At 48.3% G+C, this 15,463-nt stretch overlaps 1 pseudogene; it reads right to left on the bottom strand.

The window, feature by feature from the left end:
- Window positions 1-3,073: 3,073 nt before the first annotated feature.
- LOC144119839 (uncharacterized) lies at window positions 3,074-14,351 on the bottom strand (annotated as a pseudogene).
- Between the last annotated feature and the right edge of the window lie 1,112 nt (window positions 14,352-15,463).

Here is a 15,463-nt window from a genome sequence, read left to right as displayed (position 1 = left end):
AATAGGGGAAGCATTTTATGAGAAAAGATTTTTAGGCGATCAGTTGAATTGATGTTGACATAATTTGATACCATTTCTTTAATGCGTTATCAATAGCACGCTTATGAAAGGATATAATTCCCGGCAGCGTAGGCGTCTTTGGGAAGCCTCCACCTGCTAGGTGGTGTTGAGGGCGATTTACCCCTCTACATTCCACCTGTCAACTGGACACTCGGATCTAGACCAGTGGGCACAAATACCGGGCCTTGATGGCATTCATAGCAGACTTCGGCCGGCACATGTACCTATAACGCTCTCATGCCAGACGAGCATAATTACGTAAATATGACCAAGGGCATATTTGCGTACTAAAAAAATTGTTCGCCTCTCCGTGTGCACCTGCCCCCCCCCCCCCTCTTTGTAGGGGAGAAAAAGAGAGGCCGGACGCATAATCACACAACAATAAAAAATTACCTGCAAGACAGCAGGATGCGTACATAATATACATCCTCCCGAAAGGCTATAACCCGCCGCTGTGTTTCAGTGGTTAGAGCGCTCGGCTACTGATCCGGAGTTCCCGGGTTCGAAACCGACCGTGGCGGCTGCGTTTTTATGGAGGCAAAACGGTAAGGCACCCGTGTGCTGTCAGTGCACGTTAAAGATCCCCAGGTGGTCGAAATTATTCCCGAGCCCTCCACTACGGCACCTCTTTCTTCCTTTCTTCTTTCACTCCCTGCTTTATCCCATCCTTTAAGGCGCGGGCCACGCCGTGGTAGCTCAGTGGTTAGAGCACTCGGCTACGCTAAGGCGATCGTGTGCTGTGCGATGTCAGTTCACGTTAAAGATCCCCAGGTGAGCGAAATTATTCCGGAGCCCTCAACTACGGCGCCTCTCTCTCCCTTTCTTCTTTCACACTCAACTTTATCCCTTCCATTACGGCGCGGTTCAGGTGTCCAATGATATGAGACAGATACAGCGCCATTCCCTTTCCCCAAAACAATTATTATTATTATTATTATTATTATTAATATTATTATTATTATTATTATTATTATTATTATTATTATTATTATTATTATTATTATTATTATTATTATTATTATTATTATTATTATAAACAATATGTATAGAAAAATAAGGCTTGTAGGACATTTTCCTTGCCCCACCGGCGGCTCGATCTGAAACCGCCATTTACCAGTGCAGTGGAGCATCGCTTACCGCAGCGCCACTGCATCGGTCGTAGTACGAGGACTCCCAGCGATCTAACACTGTGACGGATTTTGCGTAGTTGCGTATTCTGAACTGCACATTGGTTGGTTGATTTCTAGGGAAAGGAAATGGCGCAGTATCTGGCTCTAAATCGGCGGACACCTGAACCACGCCGTAAGGGAAGGGATAAAAAGTGCTGATGGCCTAGCTCTGTTAGGCCAGGATATACCTAGCGAAAGCGCGGAGACTCCTGAATTGGAAAGTGCATTCACTAGTTGCGCCTTTATTCGTGGTTAAAGCTTGAGCCGTCTGGGCAGAGTGGTAGCGTCTCCGCCTCAAACGCCAGAAGCCACTTGTTCGATTCCTAGCCTCAGCACAGCTTTTCTTTTATTCAGTGAATGGCGGGGGCTTTCAGTGACTCCCATAGATGCCGCTACCGAATGCGTTGGTTAGCGGCTAAGCGCAGGCTCGGTTAAGGCGCGTTTGTACTCCGACGCAACGCGCGCTGCACTGGTACGTCACGTCGGCCAAAGCAAGACCCTCTATACTCAAACGCGTTCGGCGGCTTCGGCGCACTCTGACCACACTGGCGGAGACTTTGAGCATGTCTTTATTTCGCGCCTAGTGCGCCAGACGCCGCCGGCCCGGCCAGGCCGGTTCGGCTCAGCGGCGAGGCGCGCGTTGTGACGTCATGTGCCTCCTCGGAGCACCGCTACGGCGAAATCGCAAATTCGCGGCCAGTAAAGCTTTCATTTTAAAAGGAGGAAGTGGAAGATAGGAAGAAAGAGGTGCCGTAGTGGAGGGCTCCTGAATAATTTCGACTAAGAATCACAATTGCAGAAGACAGTAGTGTGAAGGGAAGAAAGAGGTGCCGTAATGGAGGGCTCCTGAATAACTTTGACTAAGAATCACAATTGCAGTAGACTGTAGTGTGAAAGGAAGAAAGAGGTACCGTAGTGGAGTAATAATAATAATAATAATAATGATTGGTTTTGGGAACCCGGGAACTCCGGATCAGTAGTCGAGCGCCCTAACCACTGAGCCACCGCGGCGGGTCCGTAGTGGAGGGTTCCTCTATAATTGCGGCTAAAAATCACAATTGCAACGATGAGACAGATACTGCGCCATTTCATTTCCCCCCAAAAAAACCAATTATTATTATTAGACTGTAGTGTCTAAGGCAATGGATTCAGAATCGGAATGCAATCAGAATTGGAACTTTATCAAGACTTAAATAAATTAGCGAATCAAAAGAGGATTATATCTCATTTACACCGCATCAATAAAATTTCTCGATCCTAAGTTTTTAACTCGCCAGTCTATTCCGATTCAGATTTTATTGTGGCCACGTATCCTGAATTTATAATTGGTGCCTTTTCTTAAATGTTTTATTCTTATTTCATTCTCTTGTCGCTTTTTATACATTCTTCTGAGTAGTCATTGCGGCCGCGGGCTACTCTCCCAGCAGGTGAAAAAAGGGTTTCCCTGTCTACTTGTCACAAGCCATTCTGCTTGTGTATACAAACGCTGACGCGGTGGACACTGGCGCTCTTGAGAAAATGTAATTGCACACAGCTAAGCGGAAACTTGGATGAAGCGTGCTATGCAGGATCTCAATGAGCGAAACGGAAAAAATTTAGCTTAGCATTTTAAGAGGGGGAGGTTTGTATTCGTTCCGAAGTAAGTTGAAGGCTCTGTGTGGCGTTCAGATAATCGTGGCCACTATAACGCATAGTGCATGGCTAGTGAAAGGCGCGTGCTCCTGCACACATCCTACGTGTCACATGGTTTATGGCTTTCGGTCAGCCCAGCCAAAACTTTTTGGAAGAAAAAAGAAACTGACACTTTTAGCCACAACCTTCCTAATTGCATATTGCGTGTTCTTTTATATCCTAAAGAATTCAACGCGCACGCCGTGGTGGTAACGGCATGCGGAGAACACTCCAAAGAGTTTCCTCAAGAGCGGGTACTGCCCCCCCCCCCCCCCATGAACGCCGTCGAAGTCGTCGTGCCACAAGTTCCACACGCCGAAGCATGAACTGGCCGCGCATGAAGCGCGCCAGCGGCGGCACCACGAACTCTGTTAGGTGCGACACCCAATTGGCGCCCTGCTTGGACACCGCGCCAAACTCGGACACCTGGCTGGAGTCCCAGACCTGCGATTTTGCGCAGGTTTCAGAGATTAGGTGTGTGCTCTTGGGACAGAAAAGTACTGCACAGAAACTTCTTCATTATGTCCTCTTCAGTTTAGAGAGATACCGCTGTTACCAAGAAGCTCCGGTGGTGCGACATTTTCTTACCACGTCAAAGTTAGATATTGGTACCGCAAAGCGCTCTTATGAGTGCAGCAAAAATTCATAATAATGGACTCGTTTAACAGGTATCATCTGGAAATATTTCCTCTCACCACTATTTACGAAACATACCAGCTACTTAACAAAACATGTGCGTGAACACTGAAAGACTTTGCCTGAAAGTTTGTCTAAATATCCGCAAATCTCTCCGACGTGTCCTGTAAGGACCGCACGTCAGAACTTACCAGCTCGAACAATCGATGTTTTATATGGCGGTTGAGAACTGTTGTTTAAACTTTACTAGTTCAATGGTCATTTACACCACCTAAGATCCGCGCATTTTTCCAACTTCGGTTAAAAGACGAAATCGGATGTTTTGTGCTAAGACCAGCGGCGCTGAAGATGCCTTACTTTAGGCGGCTGCTGTGCGGCTATTGCTACTGCTGCATACCCACAACGTTCATTCACGCGTGAGCTTTTTTGCGAAAGCCAGCTATCCAAACTCTTCTACTCATCTTCCGAAGGGGAGTAAATATGCGCGCTTGCCTCGTTGCATATCTCGTAGTATGTGAGCTGGCCGGGTGTTTGGTGCTGGGTCCGGGGTCTCCTGGTCCGTACACCACCTCCTGGACGCTGGTCACGTTGCTGTCCCACAATTTGTACGTGACTCCCGCGAACGAGAACACGTCGCTGAGCTTGCTGGCTGCCTCCTCTCTCACGCCCTGAGAATGGTGGCCGCGAAGTTTGGCGCCCAGCGAATCCCACAGAGGCTCTTCCTCCGTCTGGAGTAGGAAGTGACGTCATGGGAATGAGAATTAAGCGGGATGACGTCTTCGCTTCATGCAAATAATCCTGACATTGAGCGGCGAAATAAGTTTCAACACTCCAACACACCTACTCTTCACTTTCGTTTCAATTTTTAGGGACATATGCATTTCCAATGGATTTGCGACATCCGCAATAATCTCGAAAGGGCCCCACATAAATCTTTGCAGATGCCATTTCATTCGGACACGCCATTACGCGTACCCGTACAGTACGACACAAGGTGAATTTGTTTTCTGATACATAATTCATATACAAACATAAGCCGCTGCTGCTGTGCCAACAGCTCATGCGCTAATGATAGTGCACGACTTCCCGCTCTATTGACTGACACTTTAATTTACAGAGAGTTCCTGGACCAAACAGCTACTCTGCTTTGTACTACCGTATGTGGTGGTTGTTAGTTACGTTCCTCTAATTTTATTAGAATGCGGTTCTATTAAGTCTGCAACATGCCCACGGTGTTGGAACACTGTTTGGCCGTGGCAGACGCAGGAATAATACTTTTGAGTAAATCTGCATTGTGCAGTTTCTTCAGTGGGAGTTTATCAGACAAATGTTTCCGTTTACTCGCTAAATACTGTGGTCCATGGAAAAAACAAGTGCATCAAATCCGGACAACCGTTTTCGTCTGTGCGGCTAACACCACGTGCTGCATGGCGCAACACAAAAAAAACGCGGGAATTTCGAATGTTTGTTACATTCTGTCTAGTCTGTGTTGTCACAGTAAGCATTTTACAAGCTACACTTTTAGCTGTACGGTTATGCTTCATCATCATCATCATCATCATCAGCCTTACTACACCCACTGCAGGGCAAAGGCCTCTCCCATGTCTCTCCAATTAACCCTATCCTTTGCCAGCTGCATCCACCCTTTGCCTGCATACTTCTTAATCTCATCCGCCCACCTAACTTTCGGCCGCCCCTTGCTACGCTTACTTTCTCTTGGAATCCACTCCGTTACCCTTAAGGACCAGCGGTTATCTTGCCTTTGCATTACATGCCCTGCCCAAGCCCATTTCTTTCTCTTGATTTCGATTAGGATGTCATTAACCCGTGTTTGTTCCCTCACCCACTTTGCCTGCTTCCGATCTCTTAGAGTTAGACCTATCATTTTTCTTTCCATGGCTCGCTGCGTTGTCTTTAACTTAAGCTGAACTCTTTTCGTTAACCTCCACGTTTCTGCCCCGTAGGTGAGTACCGCTAAGATTATGCTGTTAGGGAAATTGGTAAACTGCCACTCATGATCTGCGAGAATTTGCCATATGCGCTCCACCCCATTCTTATCCTTCTTGTTATCTCCCTGTCATGATCCGGATCAGCTGTCACTACCTGCCCTAAGTAGACGTATTCCGTCAATATTTCTAGGCTCTCGCTGCCAATTGTAAACTGTTGTTCCCTTGCTAGGCTGTTGAACATTACCTTGGTTTTCTGCATTTTAATTTTTAGACCAATCGATCTGCTCTGCCTGTCTAACTCATTGATCATGATTTGCAGTTCACCTCCTGAGTGACTCAGCAAGGCAATGTGATCAGCAAATCGCAGATTATTTAGGTATTCTTCATTTATTCTTATTCCCAACTGTTCCCAATTCAGGCCAAGAAATGCCTCCTGTAAACATGCGGTGAACAGCATTGGCGAGATCGTGTATCCTTGCCTGACGCCCTTCCTTATTGGAATTTTATTGCTGACTTCATGGAGGACTATAGCAGCTGTGCAGTTGCTGTATATATCTTCCAGTATTTGGACATAAGGCTCTTCTACCCCCTGATTACGCAATGACTGTATGACTGCTGAGGTTTCCACTGAGTCGAATGCTTTCTCGTAATCAATGAAAGCTATATATAGAGGTTGGTTATATTCTGCGCATTTCTCTATCACCTGATTGATAGTGTGAATATGATCTATTGTGGAATATCCTTTACGAAAGCCTGCCTGATCATTTGGTTGATTAAAGTCTAACGTTGCCCTGACTCTATTATCGATTACCTTAGTAAATACTTTGTAGGCAACGGATAGTAAGCTGATCGGCCTGTAATTTCTCAAGTCCTTGGCGTCTCCCTTCTTATGAATTAAGATAATGTTTGCATTCTTCCAAGCTTCTGGTACAGTCGAGGTCATAAGGCATTGCGTATACAGGGTGGCTAGTTTTTCAAGCACGACGTCCCCTCCATCCTTCAACAGATCTGCTGTTACCTGATATTCCCCAGCTGCTTTTCCCCTTTCCGTTGCTTCTAAGGCTTTCTTTACTTCATCTTTCGTTACTGGCGGGATGACGCATTGCTGTGCACTGCTGTCTTTCTCATTAGCGTTCTGGTTACATTGGCTACTGTACAGGTCTGTGTAGAACTCTTCGGCTACGTTAACTATCTTATCCATATTGTTAATGACATTGCCCTGCTTGTCTCTTAATTCATACATCTGGTTTTTACCTATGCCTAGTTTCCTCTTCACTGTTTTTAGGCTACCTCCGTTCTTTATAGAATGCTCGATTCTCTCCATATTAAACGTCCTTATGTCGGCTACCTTGCGCTTATTTATTAACTTTGATATCTCCGTTAGATCTAATCTATCGGTAGGGTTAGATGCCCTCATGTTTTGGCGCTTCTTAATCAGATCTTTCGTCGCCTGAGATAGCTTCCCGGTATCCTTTCGAACTGTCCTACCGCCTACTTCTACTGCGCACTCCGTAATTATTGATGTCAGATTATCGTGCATTGAATGAACATCAAGATCATCTCCCTCAGTTAAAGCCGAATATCGGTTTTGCAGCCTTATCCTAAACTCCTGTGCTTTCCCTCTTACGGCTAGCTCGTTAATGGTCTTCCTCTTCACTAGCTTCTTCCGTTCCCTCTTCAAGTCTAAGCTAATTCTAGACCTTACCATTCTGTGGTCGCTACAACGCACCTTTCCGAGGACGGCCACATCCTGAATGATGCCAGATTTAGCGCATAGTATGAAGTCGATTTGATTTTTAATCTCACCATTGGGGCTCTTTCAGGTCCATTTCCTGTTTTCTCGTTTGCGGAAGAAGGTATTCATGATCCGTAACTTATTTCTATCCGCGAATTCGACTAATAACTCTCCCCTGCTATTTCTAGAGCCTATCCCATAGTCACCTACCGCGTGGTCGTCAGCATGCTTCTTGCCCACCTTCGCATTGAAGTCGCCCATCAGTGCAGTGTACTGCGGTTTTACTTTATTCATTGCCGATTCTACGTCCTCATAGAAATTTTCAACGGTCTGGTCATCATGGCTGGATGTAGGTGCGTAGGCCTGCACCACTTTCGGCTTGTACCTCCTATTTAGCCTAATTACTACAGCTGCTATCCTCTCGTTAATACCGTAGAACTCCTCTACGTTGCCAGCTATATCCTTATTAATGAGGAATCCCACACCTAGTTCTCGTCTATCCTTTAACCCGCGATAGCACAGTATGTGTCCGTCCTTTAGTACTGTATACGCCTCACTTGTCCTCCTAACTTCGCTAAGTCCTATCACAACCCATTTAATTCCCGCAAGTTCCTCAAACAGCACTGCTAGGCTAGCCTCACTAGCTAAAGTTCTAGCGTTAAACGTTGCCAGGTTCAGATTCCAATGGCGGCCTGTCCGGAGCCAGAGATTCTTAGTACCCTCCGCTGCGTCGCAGGTCTGACCGCCGCCGTGGTCAGTTGCTCTGCAGCCGATGGGGACTGAGGGCCGAGGGTTAATTGGATTGATTATAGAAGGTTGTGGCCAAGTACTACACCACGGTGGCCAAATCCTGCTCTGGTGAGAGAGTGCGTTGTCGGTTCTGGTCACCGAGATCAGGCCGCACTCCAGGCCTGGTTATGCAATTCCATCGACACGCGGATTTTTTTTCAACCCGGTGGACAATTGCGCGGCACCAGGATTTGAACCCCGGTCCTCTTGCACGCGAGGAGGATGTTCTACTTCTACGCCATCGCTGCACCGGTTATGCTTAGCTGGACTCTAATGAACAAAGCTTCCCTTACTACAAATATATTCCGCCTTGGGGGTTCCCTTCAACACTGGACAAAGTCGGACTCTACACCGCATTGTAAGAGCAAGTCATCGGCAGTAATATCTTTACGCATCACTTCACGAATGACTTTATTTGTTTTTTTTTCAATTACAAACGAAATTATTCTTGTTCAGTTATGACACGTGTGGCCGCAAGATGGCGCTACTGGCTGATGTCCACTAAACCTACTGTGTAGACTCCCTTCAGGAGCCGCAGCGCGCATAGGTCCGCCAAGTTATCAGCAAAAGGCGCTACTAAGACATTAGGAGCCACTCTTGCTCAGCAGTTACAGCGGCTACTCTGTATATTTGCCGCTGGTATTTTTCATGTGAAGCTTACTATACTCTGAAAACTACTGCTGTAGTGTGGTGAGCCGGCTTCTCACCAGCAAGCGGGCAGCAAAACTACCTGTCTGAGTTATTTGCAAAACATGCGCTAGGAGAATCGATGGCGTCAGCCCTTGTAAATGGCAGAAGTCAACGCTGTCTTCCAAAAAAAAACTATAAAGTTCTTAAAACAGCGTGCTCTAGATGCAACTTTTTAGGGAACCACGCTTCAGACAGACAGACGAACACACAACGGCTAAATGCGAGGAATGGCCAATGTAAGTGTTTGCAACTAAATATGTCCTGTAAGGGTGAGAAAGTCATCCACACTATTTAATTAAAGCATAAATTGATTGCCAGTTGAAGATTGGAAGTTGAACTCTTTACGTTTCAGAATGCTTTGAAGCAACATGGTCCCAAGCGGTGCAGAGAAAACAAACACGAATTTCCGGTTCACGTAGGAAGCCTATAAAACTAACTTTAATATCGAGGAAATCTTTTCGGCATGGAAAGCTTTTGAACCAGCCTGGCTCTCTCAAATGGTATTTCTTAGCATTTACAATAAAATGACATCAGAATCCCTCGTGCACGTATAATTGCATGCAGTGGGGCTGAAGGAAGATTCTTACATTCTTCGCCTATCACGTTAGGAACAAACCTTTAAAGGGGCTCTGAAACACATACCGAGGAAAGCATATCAACTCGCTCAATTACTGCATTGTGTTGTCATGAAAACATGAGCCAAATAATACACTTCTACAAGCAGAGGACCCACAATCACGCGCGAAAGTTGGCGAGCCCTTTTCGGCGACTTTTTCATTCTCACACCCTCCTCCGTCGCTCGCATCTACGTATCCAAGTTGAGAGGTGGCTACTGGTAAGATTCTTTCAGACGTCAGGCAGCTACCAAGACCGCGGCCAATAAGCCGCGTAGCTCCGGCGTGTCAGAAGCTTGTTTCCGGAGGAGGGGCGGGCGGAGGAGCACCAACCTTCCATCGTGCAAAAAGTGACGGGAGGAGAGGGAAAAGCGCGAAGACGCGGAAATTCAAATTTGGACTACAGATAACTCAGCTCATAGAAAGCGCATTAGAAATATTTTTGCTGTACAGTATTCGTGAAGAGGCGTGCTTTAACATCCCAGCCATACTAGAGATTTATTAGAGGCCCTTTCAGAGCTCCTTTAAGAACCCAAGTATGTTGAGCGTCCATATTACGGCAAGACACTGGGTAGCCGTGCGCATACATCTAATTATTGTTTTAAGGGGAACGCACAACAAAGCGCATGCGGCTCGCGGTTCTCCATGCATAACCATGAATTCAAGTCCGCACCTGCTTCATTGTAGACTGCAGCTGCTTGAGCGCGTCCTGAAGCCTGCTCTTCTCGAGTACCGCTGAGCACTCGTCCTCGACTCCCCGGGTGCGCGCCAAGGGGGGCTCGGCCACGATCGGGTGCAGCAGGATCGACGCCGTGGTGGGTCCCTCGCCACCGGTGGGCAGCGCCGCCTCCAGCTCGCCGAGGTCGAGCCGCTGTTTGGGGCTGTCCCCGGTGTCCACCAGCACGCTCAGCATGATGTGCTCCTTCTCGAAGCGGTGGGCCATGCGCTCCAGGAGGTCGGTGTAGCCGCGCCGTGCCGCCAGGGTGTCGAGCGAGACTCTCCACAGGAGCACGGCGCCTCCGTAGCCTCGAGGCTGCCAGCATACGTGAGCCGCAGCGTTTCAGCTGGACGCATACAGCCACACCCCTCAATAAGCGGCAGAGGTTAATACAAGAAAGTATTCAGCTCCGTTCACCAATTTCCAGGAGCACGGTACATGAGATTCCCCAAGGAGCAACGTAGCGCACCCACGTGTGTCGCTCACAGTTAGTCGGGTTTGCGTACTCTACATCACATTCAGAACACCACTTCCAAACCCTGTCCTACATCTTTGTCGTCACGGGCAGAACTCTTCTAAACGGACGTAAGCTCCAGTTTCTCTCGTGCGAAGTAAAAATGGCACACAGGGTGACGAATGTGCCAAACCGGCGAAAGCTTCTTGCCGGAAAATTTTGTTTTTTTCATTAACTAATTTACCTAGGGTTCTATTATCATCGGCCTTTTTGAAGGAATTGGGCTTAAAAACATTGGAGCCGTATAACCATGCGCTTTGGTGTTTTCAGATGAATGGTTATCCAGGGTTATGGTTATGGTTATGTAGGTAGCGCGGGAACTTGTCCACCTCTGCCGGCGCCTCGATGTGCAGCGACGAGCCGTTGACGTGCGCGCAGCAGAATACAGCATGGGTGCACAGCTGGTACGGAAAGATGGACAGGCCGAACAGCAGGCCGGCAGACTCTGGCCGCTCGGCGAGCGCCTGCACATGTACCCAACATGGCCACGCTCCTCATCGACAGCATGCATCCTTTCTCGCTCCAGTCAGCGATGATCGTAGCGACCACTCAGCTATGCATATGACACCACCTGAACACCATATGAGCTCCGCATGGCGCACGTGGACTTTAGCAGCCGTTATACATTGGCGGCTGAAGTGGAGTTTTACTTCTTCACTGCACGCTTCGGATTACCGTCCCAGCACGCATTTCTGATGAATAATTCTTATTGTGGCCTACAAAATCGTCATTTGCATGCCTTTACTGATGGACCTGTTTCATGGGCAAAGCACGAAATTTTTAAAGTAATTTAATAATTTTGTAAACCCCAGGTGGACGAAAACAATAGGCAGCTCTCCTCTATGGCCGCTCTCAAGCGCGAAAAGCTGCTTTGGGTCATTAAACTTTATATACCCTAACAAAACATAACGCCACGAAGCAAGGTATTACGTTACATTAGCGCCTAGTAGGCGTCGTGAATTAATTTTCGCGCATTTATTAACTTGCTGAAGGAGCAGTTTGTTTCACAGCGTTTTCTGTTACCGTATTATTGAACGCCGTGGAACGATAAACCTGGCATGGCGATTGCAGGAGTAAAAAGGGCAGTGTACTGGCGGCTGTGCACTCTGCATTGTGCTGTTCTGAGATATGCCGTTATTGCGCCATGAATCATTGATTATAGGCAGCGCACCTTACACCTCCGTGCTGCTGCGGTCCGTGCATTCTAAAACACGGATACGCCCACACGTGGGTTCTAGCCCGACCACGACGGCCGCGTTCAGGTGGAGGCTAAACGCAAAAGGCGCTCATGTGCTGTGCGATGTCAATGCACGTTAAAGATTCCCAGGTGGCCGAAATTATTCCGGAGCCCTCCAATACGGCACCTCTTTCTTCCTTTCTTGTCTCACTGCCTCTATCCCTTGCCTTAATGCGCGGTTCAGGTGTCCGCCAAGGTGTGGGAAATGCTGGGAAATTTCCCTTCCTTAAAAACCAATTTCCATACGTGAGTAAAAAGTGAAAGTAAGCTGTCCTCTAGCGCACTGCTTTTATAAAAGGGGGTGTGCTAGAGGACACGGTACTCCATTTTTGCTCACCCCTCTGTTTATTGTGTACAATCGGGCAGGTGCCGGTAATTGCGCTTACCACACGGTCCTCCGGAAAGGGCACTTTTTAGGCGTGGACTGCGGAAAAACGTGCCCCGATCCACGAGGAGTGCTGCAGTGCGTACGCAAACGCACACAAACGCAGATACATGGGCGCACGCTTGCTCACACACGAACGCCCACACGCTCAGAGATCAGCCTTCACCGAAAGGGAGCAATACTGAAATGCAGTTTAAAAAAACAATAATCGAATATCAAGCCACGGCGAAAGCGGCAGAACACGGAATGCCATAAGCAAGGGAGGCCCGACAATAGGGCCACCGCCATACGGGCGCTGTGCGCGAAGGAGGCCGCGCCGCTGCGCGAGCGGCGCGTGCGACATAGCAAAGGAGGCAAAACTTTCATCTCGATCGAGGTTCGTCCTTAGAAGGTTCTGCAGTAGTGAGCATGTATAAAGAGTCAGCGATAAGCAGCCACCGCCTCCGCGTGAGATTTGCGATTACGGGTCACAGCAATTTTTTTAACGGAGCCGTAGCCAAGTTTAGCCCATATTTCTGTTTTGCTTAGCATTCGCCTTTCATAGCGCCGTTGGCCTGCAGGTCACGCTTCCCGTAGGTTTACCTGGTAGAAGCAGAACTGATGGCTGGAGTTGGTGTACAGCTCAGCCGGCAGCAGCGCAAACGATCCGCGGTCTGTGGTCTCCTGAGCAGGGGCCGGACTATTGAGGCGTGGCGCCTCGGCAGTCGTGTCTCCATCTGGAACCACGTTGTCCTGCACTTGCGCTGCGAAGAGCGGCTCCGGATTCTTGAGGTGCGAGTGGCCGGGACCGCTGCGGTTGCTGTGGCTCCACGGGAGGGTGCCGCGTCGGACCAGCGCCAGAGTCGATAGGGACAGCATAAGCACAAAGAGGAGTCCGCAGCAGGCAAAAGCCACGAGGACGCACTTAGACGTTCCAGACGGCACCCAGATCGTCGCGTCTATTACGTCCCTAAGTCTTTTGTTCTTGTGCTCGTGGCGGTTTGCGCGTGAGCACGGGAAGGGAGCGCGTGAAGGGATCTGACCAATTAAAACGTTACCCGTTCTCGGCGTTTTCTTTCTTCAGCGGTGGCGTGCAAAGCTGCAATGAGAACATTTGTTTATGGCGCGTATTTATTTCGTTGTATGCGCACACTGGGCACAGGCGGGGTTTTGGTACGACGAATATTACGATATCACAAGAAAAAACAGGAGAGCGAAGCTTGCTGGCTAGGACCTCAATTCATGCCGTTGTGCAGAACATGTCCCGCATTAAGCTGCTGTTCTTAGTGGCAGCTAAGTTCAACGAGCCGCAGCGTTCACGCGAGCCAGACAAGAGCAAGCGTTTCTGAAAATTTAAAGGTGCACCTGTAAGGTATTCCTGTCTTTCTGGCGTCACATGTCACAGATTTCTTTGGTGCGGATTGCACACTCGCTAGTTCATACTTTGGATCGCGGAGTAATTTCTCCTACGGATTTTCTATCAATGAACTTTTCTGATTGCGTCCAGTTTCCTCCCAATGAGCAAGCAAAGTAGCTGCGTAAATAAATATCTTGCGGAATTCGAAACTAGCATGCGGAGACATAAACTTCAAAAAAATGCTTGAATTTCTGCGAGCTCTCTAGGCAAAAATTTTTTTACCCCGTTTAGTTAAAACCCCGCACAGGTATCTATATTTGGTGTTGAGGAGAAGAAAAGCAAACAGATATAAACGTTCTCTTCGATGCTTTTCACCGGTGCTGAAGAAAGAAAACGCAGAAAATACGGCTTACCTTCCTATTGGTCAGATCACTCCGCGCGCTCTCTTCCCGTGCTCACGTGCAAACCGCCACGAGCACAAGAAGAAAAGACTGTGGGACGGCCCGGACGCGGAGATCAGGGTTCCGTCTCGAACATCGAAGGGTGCCTTCGTGGCCTTCATCTGCGGCGGACTTCTCGCGGTGCCTAAGCTCTCCCCTTCGACGCTGGCACTGGACCGACACGACGCCCTCCCGTGGAGAGACAGCAACCAAAGCGGTCCCGTGCACTCGCACTTCAGGAATCCGGAGGCCGACGTCTCGGCGCAGGCGCAGGACACCGTGGCTCTGGAAGACAACACGAATGCCGAGGCGGTGCCCTTCCAGAGTCCGGCTGCTCCCCAGGAGGCCAGAGACCGTGGATCGTTTTCGGTGCTGCTGGTGGCTGAGCTCTACACCAACTCCAGTCATCAGTACTTCTGTTTCTACCAGGTAACACTGCGCGAAGAGTTTCATGCAGTCGAACGGTGGGAGAAACGGCGAATGCGAAGCAAAAAAAAAAAGGCGCGGCCTTTAACACCAGCGTGAACACTGCACTGCCGCCAGTGCACTGTCCTGATAACTCGTGTAATCACCATGCCGGGTTCCGCTAGCCTGGCAGCCACAGAGGCGGTAACAGAAAGGGTCGTGTAAGAACACAGCTTCGTCTGCAAGTTGTGGACTGAATAGCTGAAAATAGCTTGCAACACTGACAGGCGATGTTGCATGAAAGCAAATGACAGCTGTCTACGCCTTGTGACGTATTTTCTTCGTTACGGTATGCAGGGCTTAATGTCCCAAAGCACCACATTGTCTTATACCGAGAAATCCTTGAAAAGCGCAGTTTTCCGCGGGAAGTTGTGTGTGAGTGTACTTTTTTCGCATATCATAATGAGACACTGTAACAATATATATGTCTGCTGATCCTTACTTGGGACGCTTGATGTTTTCTGCTATTTGCTATCCAAAAACGCACTTCGTTGATTTTTTTATGGCAGTCTTAACCACCAGGTGCGAGCGTAGGGCAGATACTGCAAGCAAGAATTCAGCTACGCACCGGTAGGTTACACCTTAAAATGTTCTATAGTTGGCTCACCCTTATAAAGACTCCCAAGAAAGCTCCACTCGATGAAAGAGGCTGTAGTGGTTGGCTTGTTGTAAAATTCGAAATAATGTGATATTCTGACGTCTACTGCCATTAATTTGGCACTTCGTTTTCATCGAAATGTCCATCGAAATGTGGCCGCCGCCTTCGAGATTCCATCCCGCAACATCGATCTCAGCACCCGAGAGCCGTGGCGACTAAGCCACTGCGGAGGGTGCTGTGTCCTATATGCGCAACAAGCAGCTTTCACCGGGAATGAAAAATCGTGACACATTTATGTGTGCTTTATACTGCAGTATTCTCTCCTTGCCGTTACGCCACAGCTTCTGTTCACACACTCTCACTTTTCCTAATACTTCTGCCGGATGGATCTAAAACTTCCATACCGCAGTTATGCCCATGAGCAATGACTGCGTTACCGGTAGAGAGGGAATGAACT

This window comes from Amblyomma americanum, chromosome 2 (genome assembly GCF_052857255.1).
Source record: "Amblyomma americanum isolate KBUSLIRL-KWMA chromosome 2, ASM5285725v1, whole genome shotgun sequence".
NCBI classification, from domain to species: domain Eukaryota; kingdom Metazoa; phylum Arthropoda; class Arachnida; order Ixodida; family Ixodidae; genus Amblyomma; species Amblyomma americanum.
The sequence above is the reverse complement of the archived record's forward strand: the minus strand, read 5'-3'. Positions and strand labels throughout refer to the sequence as shown.